The sequence below is a fragment of the Mytilus californianus genome, unplaced genomic scaffold (assembly GCF_021869535.1).
Source record: "Mytilus californianus isolate M0D057914Y unplaced genomic scaffold, xbMytCali1.0.p SCAF_2, whole genome shotgun sequence".
NCBI classification, from domain to species: Eukaryota; Metazoa; Mollusca; class Bivalvia; order Mytilida; family Mytilidae; genus Mytilus; species Mytilus californianus.
The window spans coordinates 35,575,955-35,590,083 of NW_026262668.1; the positions used below are offsets into that span (position 1 = coordinate 35,575,955).

Sequence of the window (14,129 nt, forward strand, 5' to 3'; positions counted from 1 at the left end):
CATTTGGTTGACGCAAACTCAAGTTAGAGAACGGAAACTAATTTTGGGACGTACATGCAGACGGACAAGGGAAAACTTAATGCCCTCACCACTACAGCAGGGGCATAAAAAGCAAAAAATAGAGCGAACTTCATCATCTGAGACTGATGGCCATCTTAAGTCTATAGATAGGGTCACTCTAGAAGCATTTTGAAAGAAGACTAACAAGCTGAAGGGATATATGGTTTAACATAGATAGGATATTCAAATGAATAATCTAAATGTTTAAAGAGCACTGACGACCAATCAACAAAAATGCAAACTTTTTTTGATCTTCAAAAACTGTGGGAAATCACATAACAGCAGTGATTAAACTATTAAATATGGAGTAAAATAAAAGAAGAAATATCAGCAAGTTTTCATTTCAATTTATTACAAATATTTTGGTGTACAAGCTTCTCAGTATCATCATGCTGCCACACACAAAATACAATAATTTCCAAAACATACAAACAATGCAATGTTTACAGAACATTTCATCCATATTATCAAATGATCAAATGTTCTGGGGTATATATGGAAGGGAAAAATTTATAAAACAGAGAACAAACAACAGTCGTCATCAAATATTCAATGTCCTGTTAATTCACATCTTTTCATGGGTATCAATTTTTGTGGATTGAGTAAAAATTTGTATTTTTGTGGATATTTGACTTTGTGGTTTTGCCAAAGTCTGCTTTAAATCTATAGAAATTTTGTAATTCGTTGAACATTTAAATTCGTGGTTCACCTATAACAATGAAATCCACCAAAATTGATATCTCATGAATAATAATAAATTCACAGTATTCAAAACACAATTATGCAATGTTGAATCTAACCAGACGGTAAACAATTCAAATGTTGTACAAAACAACTTTAATATAACTTATAAATAGTAGTTTAAGTCAAACCAAATCCTTAAAGCACATGGTTTATTTGTGTTGTCTGACCATTATTTTCTTCATAGCACATCAAGGTGAATAGATAATCAACAGAACTCCAAGGCTTGTTATGGTGATCAATATCATTGTTGTATATAAATACGCCAAAATGTAATGTAAACAAAGCATTACAGTTTTATACAGAGTATCTGTATGTTTGACAGTTAACAAGTAACAACTCTCAACATAGAATAACAATAGCACTGTCATGAAAAACAAGGAAAATATTGTAGAAAAAAACTCTGGAAGAAATACATTCAACTATTCTATTATTTTACCCCAATCACCAGATTGAGATCAGTTCATGTTCTTTTAAACACGTGGGATATTCAAAGAAAGCATTTAAAACCCTTCAGCAGCCACCAACAGAAATAATAATATTTACATTTCTTGACCATACTAAGAAATATGTCTATATAAGTTGGCTTTAAAGTGCCTTACTTAAGAAAGCTTAAGTGTATTAATAATTACAATAATAAAATCAAAAAAACAAAACCAATTTGTTTAATAATATTACACATATTAACATACTTTCATTTGTTTGAAGTAATATCCCCTTTAAATTGCTGGTTTTAATTTTACCCATCATAGAGAACTGAGAATGATACTTTATTTTTATAAAAGTAATGTAATTGCTGTTGAAAAATAGGCATATATATACTACCAACTGGATGTCCAAAACAAAAATAAAATAAATAAATCAAATGATTTTTTTCATTTTTTCAAAAGGCAATAGTTAAATAATTATAAATTATCAGCACCAAACCAATTTTCTGTTCTTCCTTCAGTACACTGCATGTTTAACACTTTTCAAAAGTATCATTCATAATACATCATGTCAATGCTTTTTTGAATAATTTTTTCTCTCTCTCATCTCAAATGTGTAAACATATTTATATTTGAGAATTAAACTTACCACTCAATCCAGAATAAAAATTAAGAACCAAAAAAGAAAATGAAAGAAAACAAAATATACTTCTGGTCTTCCAGTGAATTGTATAAACACCAGTTTTTTTTTTCTGATTAGTTCAACAAAGCTTTTTTTATACAAATACTACAGTATACTACAATGAATGTACAAAATTATTGTTCCTTCACCAAAAACAAAGGCCTACAAATCAAAAATTTTCTTGACAATTATATTCCTTAAGTAGAACATTTATATTAAGATATCAATATAAATGTAAATATTACATTCAAAACAGTTTATGTTTCCAGAAATATTTTATAATTGGAACTTCAACCAAATATGAAATCTTTATAAAAAAAAAACATGTCAATATCTCTTAGATAAAGATTCTATGTTTAGCCAGGATACCAGAAAGTATTAAATTCCAACATTTTAGGTATAAAATAAAAACAAAACAAGTACTGATTGTAAAAAGCTGCTGTTTCAAAGTCCCCTTGGACCACCATTATCACATGTCCATGTTTTAGTCATAGTTTCAAAAATACATGGTTGCTTTTTCAATTAATATTATTCAGACTTCCACGAACCTCATTTTGAAGACTTTAATTACCTGGTTCTCAGAAATTCATAAGCCTAAATATAACTATTCAGTCAATTAAAAAGATTGGGACACTTACGAACAGGGAATATTTCAAATTGCCTTTAAACAGTGCCATGTTAATGCTAGATGGACATTATAGGACATAAAAAATAAACATTTAACCAAAGCTACAAGATAAACAGTCCTATTTATAAAGGCTGTCACATACAAACTAATAAGCATCACGACTAATTAAATATGTCAGCATAATATACAAATAAAAATACAAAATTCAAATTAATGAACAAAATATTTTTAACAGCGAAGTGACATGAAAATATGATATAACTCAAATATCAATGAACTCATTTGATTTTCTACACTTGATTTTTACATAACACATATATTCATTACCACAAGCAATCAAATTTCTGAGAAATTTACCTCCTAAAATGCTAATAATGAATGCTTTATAAAAATCAATCAAACAGTGTATACTAGAAGATTTTGTCAGGTATTTTCATAAACAGTTGCATTATTAGTGCAAGATATGCCCAAATAGCAGTTGTGAAAATACAATAAAACTAAATTTAAAGTGCATACCATCTAACTTTGAGGAAAATACATATTTCTATGAATGAAGTTCGAAAACTTTGAAAAGACAAACAAAAAAAATAGAAGTAGTGGAAAATTGAAAAAATAATTTACTTTTGATTGTGAGATCCTAAATCTTTATCTTTAATATTGAATATCATAAATTTATAAGTTGTAAGGGATGTTCCAGAATTAAATGTATGAGTAGATTGGAAAGATCCTGTATATTAAAAAAAGTTCTTTAGAAAAAAGGTTATAACATTGGAAACTGGCTTTACAAACTCGTTAATGATAAAGTAGCCAAAAAGTTAAAAGAGATCAATATTCTTTCTCATTACTGTGCAATCTAACAAGATAAATACTGACTTACTTAAAATCAAAATGAATCAGTTAAAAAAAAACACAATTAGATGAAATTTCAGAAAGGAAGAATCTTTAATAATAAATAATTCCACAAAAACACTCTAACTAAATAACCTATTCTTAATAAGAAGAGTTATTCTTAAATGAAGAAATGAATAAATGCAGTTTCAAATGGCACTTAAAAGAGAATGTACCACTTCACTGTATCCTTAAATAACAAGCATTATGTAACTTCTTCCAATGATAATTTTATACATGACTTTATAATTAATTCATGTATCTTACACAATTATCTCTTTATAGACAATTATATACATTAACTGCAGTAGCAAACACATGATGGATCTTATATGGAAACACGATTAAAATTAAAAACACCAACAAAAAGTATATCTTGATAGAAAAGAGAAATTAAAATGAAAAAGTTCAAATGAAGGTTGTCTATAATCTATGGCTTGTTTAAAATTGATAACCTGACTATTTAATATCTTACATTCTGCATATATTTATTATGAAACTGGAGGCAGCCATTGCAAGTTTCCAGGCAACATAAAATTCAAGGATAAAGCATATTTTGAAAATGTGTTTTTTCACCTTATTTCCTATTGCTTGAAACTTTCAAAATGTCTAGTTAAATCCTAAATTTACAGAAAATACATGTATGCATTAATAACAATTAAATATAAAAATCAGTTATAATTCTGTTTTTTTTCTGAAATATTAAGACATCTGTATTATTCAAATAGAATTGTGTTCTCATAGGATGTGAAAGAAGGCTAATAAAACAGAGAAAATGGAAAACAAGAAAGGTGTGAACTCTTTTTAACATGGATGCCACACACACTAAATATGACACACAGAAATTTCTTACTTAAAAACTAAATTTTAATCTACTCAATATTCTTTATATTGTTTCAAGTTGGCCATACAAAATAAATCAGTGATTCTAATCTCCCATATTTTTATACCCACACTAATCATATCATTTGTATTTGTAAGAAGCACTGAAATTAGAATCCTTTTTAAATTTAATCTTTATAAAATGTCCTAAAAAATTAGTTTTTTTCCTAACCTCTCAATCCTTCTCTTTCACTGCATGCAATGAGACTAGAGATCCATTTCACCTTACACAATAAAATATCATTTTGTCATTCCTCATATAAACTTTAACTGTTTAACAACAAAGACATTGATAGTTTTTATCTTCAATAAAACATGTAAATCAACATCTGGTTTACAGTATAATAAATATTATCTATATAGAGCTGTACTGTCATCTTTCACACAAAACAATCATTCCTCCACGGAAAAGCTATACTGTTATACTCTGTATCTATCTTTTGCTGTGGATCCTGATTTTGAGATGGTGTCTCTATGTGCCTGAAATATACATCAACAAAACATATTGAAACTACAGCAATAAAAAGAAAAGGATATTGAATATGGTAATCTTAACTGAAAAAATCAAAGATGGTTCCTATTTTTTTTTGGTTTTACCAAATAAATAAAAAAAGTAATAGATGCACAATGGTGTTAAGTAATAAAGATTACCATTTGACTTTGAGCATTATGTTGACCTCACTTGGGAAGGAACAACCAACAATTTATAAATATTCTGTGAATGTTACACTGAGATGATTATGAGTTTTGGTTACAAAATGGCCAACATCATTTGTCATGTTTGGTTTGGTCCATGTTTTGCTATCATCAAATGTACCTTTGTATCATTGTTCAATCTATTAAAAATCCCTTGTAATGGTTTCTTAAGTGTTCAATCTATAAAAAATTCCTGGTTACGGTTTCTTAGTGTTCAATCTATTAAAAATCCCTGGTAATGGTTTCTTAGTGTTCAATCTATTAAAAATTCCTGGTAATAGTTACTTAGTGTTCAATCTATTAAAAATTCCTGGTAATGGTTTCTTAGTGTTCAATCTATTAAAAATTCCTGGTAATGGTTTCTAAGTGTTCAAATTTAAAAAAATTCCTGGTAATGGTTTCTTAGTGTTCAATCTATTAAAAATCCCTAGTAATAGTTTCTTAGTGTTCAATCTATTAAAAATTCCTGGTAATGGTTTCTTAGTCTTCAATCTATTAAAAATTCTGGTAATGGTTTCTTAGTGTTTAATCCATTAACAATTCCTGGTAATGGTTTCTTAGTGTTCAATCAATTAAAAATTCCTAGTAATGGTTTCTTAGTGTTCAATCTATTAAAAATTCCTGGTAATGGTTTCTTAGTGTTCAAATTTTAAAAAATTCCTGGTTACGGTTTCTTAGTGTTAAATCTATTAAAAATCCCTAGTAATAGTTTCTTAGTGTTCAATCTATTAAAAATTCCTGGTAATGGTTTCTTAGTCTTCAATCTATTAAAAATTCTGGTAATGGTTTCTTAGTGTTCAATCCATTAACAATTCCTAGTAATGGTTTCTTAAGTGTTCAATCTATTAAAAATTCCTGGTAATGGTTTCTTAGTGTTCAATCTATTAAAAATTCCTGGTAATGGTTTCTTAGTGTTCAATCTATTAAAAATCCCTGGTAATGGTTTCTTAAGTGTCCAATCTATTAAAAATTCCTGGTAAACGGTTTCTTAGTGTTCAATCTATTAAAAATCCCTAGTAATAGTTTCTTAGTGTTCAATCTATTAAAAATCCCTGGTAATGGTTTCTTAGTGTTCAATCTATTAAAAATCCCTGGTAATGGTTTCTTAGTGTTCAATCTATTATAAATTTCTGGTAATGGTTTCTTAGTGTTCAATCTATTAAAAATCCCTTGTAATGGTTTCTTAGTGTTCAATCGATTAAAAATCCCTGGTAAAGGTTTCTTAGTGTTCAATCTATTAAAAATCCCTGGTAATGATTTCTTAGTGTTCAATCTATTAAAAATTCCTGGTAATGGTTTCTTAGTGTTCAATCTATTAAAAATTCCTGGTAATGGTTTCTTAGTGTTCAATCTATTTAAAATTCCTGGTAATGGTTTCTTAAGTGTTCAATCTATTAAAAATTCCTGGTTACGGTTTCTTAGTGTTCAATCTATAAAAAATCCCTAGTAATAGTTTCTTAGTGTTTAATCTTTTAAAAATTCCTGGTAATGGTTTCTTAGTGTTCAATCTATTAAAAATCCCTGGTAATGGTTTCTTAAGTGTTCAATCTATTAAAAATTCATGGTAAACGGTTTCTTAGTGTTCAATCTATTAAAAATCCCTAGTAATAGTTTCTTAGTGTTCAATCTATTAAAAATCCCTGGTAATGGTTTCTTAGTGTTCAATCTATTAAAAATCCCTGGTAATGGTTTCTTAGTGTTCAATCTATTATAAATTTCTGGTAATGGTTTCTTAGTGTTCAATCTATTAAAAATCCCTGGTAATGGTTTCTTAGTGTTCAATCTATTAAAAATTCCTGGTAATGGTTTCTTAGTGTTCAATCTATTAAAAATTCCTGGTAATGGTTTCTTAGTCTTCAATCCATTATTAATTCCTGGTAATGGTTTCTTAGTGTTCAATCTATTAAAAATTCCTGGTAATGGTTTCTTAGTGTTCAATCTATTAAAAATCCCTAGTAATGGTTTCTTAGTGTTCAATCTATTAAAAATCCCTTGTAATGGTTTCTTAGTGTTCAATCGATTAAAAATCCATGGTAATGGTTTCTTAGTGTTCAATCTATTAAAAATCCCTGGTAATGGTTTCTTAGTGTTCAATCTATTAAAAATTCCTGGTAATGGTTTCTTAGTGTTCAATCTATTAAAAATTCCTGGTAATAGTTTCTTAGTGTTCAATCCATTAAAAATCCCGAATAATAGTTTCTTAGTGTTCAATCTATTTAAAATTCCTGGTAATGGTTTCTTAAGTGTTCAATCTATTAAAAATTCCTGGTAACGGTTTCTTAGTGTTCAATCTATTAAAAATTCTTGATAGTGGTTTCTTAGTGTTCAATCTATTAAAAATTCCTGGTAATGGTTTCCTCGTGTTCAATCTATTAAAACTCCCTGATAATGGTTTCTTAGTGTTCAATCTATTAAAAATCCCTGATAATGGTTCCTTAGTCTTCAATCGATTAAAAATCCCTAATAATGGTTTCTTAGTGTTCAATCCACTGCTATCAAGTGATCAATAGTTTATGTGATATCATCGCTCTATTGTACAATGTGCAATGGGTTTATAATCAACCAATAAAAATAAACAGCTGCACCATGAGAAAAATCTAATTCTAAGCCCAACTAAAGATCATGAATGTCAAGTATGTTTCAGAGATTTTTTAAGCAAGATGAAAGTGGACAATAAGATGACAGATGGCTGGCAAGCAACAGCTATACCTTGCACTTGCACTTTTTGTTAGTTTTGTTAGAAAATTTCAGATGCTTAGTTTATTCAAAAATATAAACAATAAAAGAACAGTATTCCAATGCCGCAAGTAAAAAGCCCAAACCACAGATGCCCCAAATATCAAGTCGAAATCAGTACAACATGTCCATCTTTTAGTTTTAAGTTGATGAATAGGACAGTTTTTATTAAGAGTCTGCGGTACTATACTTAACATTTGGTAACCCTTTGTCTGTTGAAAGTATTTACCAATAGACTTTTTGTTAAAGAATATGAATGTAAATCTGTTCATTTCTGAAACTAACTGGTAATGGACCAGTCCAAGTATTAAAATACCTACGGTTTTCAACCAAAATTATCTAAATCTGTTGATCGTATATTTTTTTCTAAATTTATTAACCATCTTCCTCCATCTTTATTAACATCATCTTCCCACATTGGCTGAATACCATCCTTTAAAAAATGGGAAAAAATTTACTCATAAATTCAGGATAATTCAAATAAGTACATCAATGGCAAACAGACCTTAAACTATACAGCCTAATTCAAATTGAAATCATCCTTGTGAGGACCACATATTAATACATTCCAGAAATACTTGTACTTGTGATTTGTCTTAATAGGAAACCAGCAACTTATAATTGTAAAAGTGGCTGTTTAGGTTTACAAACTAGATTCTTAAGAAGCTGACATAGGGAGATCACTCTAATGAACCATAAATAACATTTGCAATTTTCCACTGGCACCAACATTTTGTTTACTAGATTTGTGGTTGTGAATCAAGTCTCAGATTACTCTCAGGACCATCCAGACAAAGTTTTTGTTCAAAGTAGTCCATTTTCAGAATGTATCTATTTTTTATGTTTAAATTAATTTTCTAATGATAGTATGCAGATCAGCATATATGACAGACTATGTTATCTGATCAGGTAAGCACATATTCACATAATATAACAGGTTGGTAGATATATCAACACATAGAGTTAAAATGCTTACATTATACATGCAATAAAGCACTGGTGTTAAACTGATAATCGTAACTGGAATTACGACGATCCCAATATAGCGAAGGCAGAAATAGGTAAAATCTTTTCGGTTATTTTTCTCTAATGTAGCTCGTTGTTGTCAAGAGTTACTCAGCTGCAAGATTTTTCTATACCATTACATCATATTTGAATCGTAACGGTGCACTATAATTGTCTAAGCGCTTAGAAAATTGCCGTCGAAAAATTCGGGATGATAATCATAATTCGATGGCATTTTTCTTGTTTGATAATTGTAATTTCTTTATGGGATAATAGTAACTGAAAAATAATAAATGTGTCTTCCAGCTTGTCAATGGTATTTTGTGTGTAAAAACAGCAATGTCCAGTTAAACGATGACATTAACGCGCAAAATAAAAAATAATGAAGCAACTTACAGGTTAATATTTAGGACAAATTTACTTACATGTATATATATCTCGATTTATAACTGACAACAATATGCATAACCTTTTAATATATACATGTACCTGTTAAAGAAATGGAAAATGAAGCAGCTGTCGAGTCAGTTATTGTGGTAAATAGATAATTTAAATTCTTTCAAAGTTTCAATGTTGTTTTCGCGTTAAGGTTTTTTTTGGAAGTGGGATAGAAGGGGGGGGGGGGGGGGGTATTAGCATTATCCCATATCCCAAAAGTGCAATCCTTTCAAATGAAAGTCCTGTATACCACATTTCAATATGCCATATGTTTTGCCTCAAATATTGCATATGTCCAATCGACTTTTAAATCAATAACTAGAGGCTCTAAAGAGCCTGTGTCGCTCACCTTGGTCTATGTGCATATTAAACAAAGGACACAGATGGATTCATGACAAAATTGTTTTTTGGTGATGGTGATGTGTTTGTAGATCTTACTTTACTGAACATTCTTGCTGCTTACAATTATCTCTTGGCCCAGTACGTAGTTACAGTGGAAAATATTTTGTAAAAATTTACAAAATTTATGAAAATTGTAAAAAATTGACTATAAAGGGCAATAACTCCTTAAGGGGTCAATTGACAATTTTGGTCATGTTGACTTATTTGTAGATCTTACTTTGCTGTACATTATTGCTGTTTACAGTTTATCTTTATCTATAATAATATTCAAGATAATAACCAAAAGCTGCAAAATTTTCTTAAAATTACCAATTCAGGGGTAGCAACCCAACAACGTGTTGCCTGATTGGTCTGAAAATTTCAGGGCAGATAGATCTTGACATAATGAACAATTTTATCATCGTCAGATTTGCTCTAAATGCTTTGGTTTCAGAGATATGAGCCAAAAACTGCATTTTACCCTATGTACTATTTTTTAGCCATGTCGGCCATCTTGGTTCACAGGCGGGGTCATCGGACACATTTTTTAAACTAGATACCCTAATGATGATTGTGGACAAGTTTGGTTAAATTTGTCTTAGTAGTTTCAGAGGAGAAGATTTTTGTAAAAGATTACAAAAATTTACGAAAAATGGTTAAAAATTGACTATAAAGGGCAAAAACTCCTTAAGGGGTCAACTGACCATTTTGGCCAAGTTGACTTAATTGTAGATCTTACTTTGCTGAACATTATTGCTGTTTACAGTTTATCTCTATCTATAAAAATATTCAAGATAATAACCAAAAACTGCAAAATTTCCTTAAAATTACCAATTCAGGGGCAGCAACCCAACAGCGGGTTGTCAGATTTGTCTGAAAATTTCAGGGCAGATAGATCTTGACCTGATAAACAATTTTACTTCCTGTCAGATTTGCTCTAAATGCTTTGGTTTCAGAGATATAAGCCAAAATCTACATTTTACCCCTATGTTCTATTTTTAGCCATGGCTGCGATCTTGGTTGGTTGGCCGGGTCACCGGGCACATTTTTTAAACTAGATACCCCAATAATGATTATGGCCAAGTTTGGTCAAATTTGGCCCAGTAGTTTCAGAGAAGAAGATTTTTGTAAAAGTTAACGACGACGGACGACGACGACGGACACCAAGTGATGAGAAAAGCTCACTTGGCCCTTTGGACCAGGTGAGCTAAAAAGGGCAAGTTAACCTCCCCTATCTCAATATTCCCTATACCACAGGGTGGCTGTGGGTTACTTCCTATATAAATATATAAGTTATAACATGGATCAGATTTTTGGTCTTCGGCAATATATGAAAGGAGATATTTTTTTTTAATTTCAGCAGCACGCCAGAAGTGACACCACCCCTTCCCCCGTGCCTTATACCGACCTCATTCATCATAAGATCACTGTCAGTTTTGAATTCCCTGTTGTTTATATTCGGGGATGGGTCCACAAATTATGTAAAAGGGAAATTGGGGGTGCTATAAACTGAACGTTTATACTAAATTTCTGCGAGAAATGAACAAAATTTTCCATCAGTTATTTAACTGCATTATTGGATTTAACAGTTGATACTTTGATTGGTGGATATGAGTTTTCATTTTGCCCTTTTCCTTATATTTCAATAGAAGTACATATAGTTTAATTTTGGAGTGAAATGTATCCCGGTTAAAATAGCCGTTCATATTTTTCAAGTGAATTCACTTTTGTTCTGTTTTACACTGATATTTTATATGATTTTAAAAATTAAATTCAAATATTTTGATTAAATACCCATGTTTTTTAGGACGTTTCTTTAAACAGGGTGGATGGTAAAGGATCTAGAATAGTTACCAGCTTATTGTTACTATTGTTTATTGTTACTTGTGTTTATTGTTCCTTGTGTTTATTGTTCCATGTGTTTATTGTTCCATGTGTTTATTGTTACTTGTGTTTATTGTTCCTTGTGTTTATTGTTCCATGTGTTTATTGTTCCATGTGTTTATTGTTCCTTGTGTTTATTGTTATTTGTGTTTATTGTTCCTTGTGTTTATTGTTCCATGTGTTTATTGTTACTTGTGTTTATTGTTCCATGTGTTTATTGTTCCATGTGTTTATTGTTACTTGTGTTTATTGTTATTTGTGTTTATTGTTCCATGTGTTTATTGTTCCATGTGTTTATTGTTACTTGTGTTTATTGTTATTTGTGTTTATTGTTCCATGTGTTTATTGTTACTTGTGTTTATTGTTACTTGTGTTTATTGTTATTTGTGTTTATTGTTCCATGTGTTTATTGTTCCATGTGTTTATTGTTCCATGTGTTTATTGTTACTTGTGTTTATTGTTACTTGTGTTTATAGTTTTTATTAGCCTTAACTGAATGGCGTGTATAATCTTGCGAAGCATTTGAAGGACTGAAAAAAAACACAAATATATATTATATATATATATATGTATTGGTCCTCAGAAGGCATAATATGTAGATCATCACGGTCGAAACTGGTTTATAATTACAAAGACTTTAATAGATAATCAAACAAATATTTTGTGCTTCAGAAAAATGCATGACAATTATGAAAGGCTAATTTTTGTTTTCATTTGATAGAAAAGTACTAAATATATGGTAATTATGCAAGTACAAAAATGTTCTTTGTTACCTTCAATATTTTTTCTCTACAATAACTTCCATGCATATGTGTGCAGCATACTTTTCATATACCAAGTATTTATGATTTCTTGAATCAGTTTGTTTCTGATATGGCGGAATATGCGCTATGATTTCTTAAAGTTGCAATCATTCTTTGAATAAATATAGCTTCTAAGGTAATTTAAGGCCACATCAATTTGATTTCTTGATCTTCGGGCTTTTGGCTTAACTATTAAAGAACACAATTCCATGTTTGCCAATGAACTCCATAACACACTAAGTATTCCAACTTTTCTCTACTCTTATATTATCATTAAAGGTTTTAAGGATGTCATATTATTAGAATGCCAAACTAAATTGGTGTTGTTAAAATTTATAGTTATTTTCTGAGATATCAAAATGTCAGTGACGGTAATGAAGTAGCTAATAGATATAGGAAGATGTGGTATGAGTGCCAATGAGACAACTCTCCATCCAAGTTACAATTTATAAAAGTAAACCATTATAGGTCAAGGTACGGCCTTCAACACGGAGTATTGGCTCACACCGAACAGCAAGCTATAAAGGGCTCCAAAAAATTACTAGTGTAAAACCATTCAAACGGAAAAACCAACGGTCTAATCTATATAAAAACGAGAAACGAGAAACACGTATGAACTACATAAACAGACGACAACTACTGTAATCAGATTCATGACTTAGGACAGGTGCAAACATTTGCATTTTTATAGTTATGGGCTATACAACTTTTTATACATTCAAAAAGGTGTGACATTTGTTTTCAAGTTTGTTTTATAATTATACAGATATCCTGAACATGTGGATATGACATGTTAATTTTTGATGTCAAGGTCTATCTGCATAATCATCTTTCTGGTTGTGTCTGGCAAAGTTTGAAATTTTAATAAATAAATATAACTGTTCAAAACATGTATTTGCCTTAGCCTTCTATCATTTAACATGTTTAAAGGACTCCAATATCAGTATTTTATGATAATTCATATTTAGACAATATTGATTGCAAGATTTCCTTATCATTGTGTAATAAACAAAATAATTATTTATAGGTTACTGGGCTAGAAGACATATCATACTAAATGGTATAATCCATCAACTGTTGACAACCCAGTCACAACACACAACCTTTTCTGACAGACAAATTATATTTTAGATCCTACTATATATACCTTTTCTCTAAGTTTTCATGCTTTACTGACACAAAAATAACCTGTGACTTGCATTTTAATTAACACTAACTACTTTAATATTTATTTTTGTTTACAGTGCATTCATGCGTTCATTTTACTTCAAAATAAATTCTTTTACACTTAATGTAATTCTTACATTCCTGCTACATGTAGTTAAAACTGATTTGACATTCATTAATGAAAAAAAAAATGCACTATCAAATTATTTTTTTTTTGTATTTGTTTAGATGACTGATTTAAACACGATATAGATGCAGCTTTCACAGTATAAAGACTGTACATGCTTTGAAAATTGATATAAGATTACTAATTCTAACCAGAGACATATAATACATGTATTATATGTCTCTGTTCTAACTAAAAAAATAATTACAATTTGCAAAATATTTACCTATATGTATTTATTTACATCTTGATAGAGTATACATGTAGCATGCTCACAAGAAGCTTGATACCGAATTTTACAAAGCTTTGATTTGTAGATCCTCAGAAAAATGGGACCATTAGGCCTAATTGATAAGTGATTGGTTATCAGGAAGTTTATGGATGGAAACACAGACAGATAGAAACACACAGATGGACATACAGGGGTAAACCTGTATACTCCCTCCGCCTTTGGAGCGGTATATAATAGTATTATAAAATCACTTGTGTGCATAAAATCTTTTCATAACTGTACTTCTTTTTTTCTCTAAACATGGAATTTTAA

At 29.8% G+C, this 14,129-nt stretch overlaps 1 long non-coding RNA gene across 1 annotated transcript; it reads right to left on the bottom strand.

The window, feature by feature from the left end:
* Window positions 1-392: 392 nt before the first annotated feature.
* On the bottom strand, window positions 393-8,284 carry LOC127729794 (uncharacterized). Its single transcript, XR_007994832.1, has 2 exons — window positions 8,062-8,284; window positions 393-4,789 (listed from the first exon to the last, which is right to left on the bottom strand). It is a non-coding gene; the product is annotated as an uncharacterized LOC127729794 (long non-coding RNA).
* Between the last annotated feature and the right edge of the window lie 5,845 nt (window positions 8,285-14,129).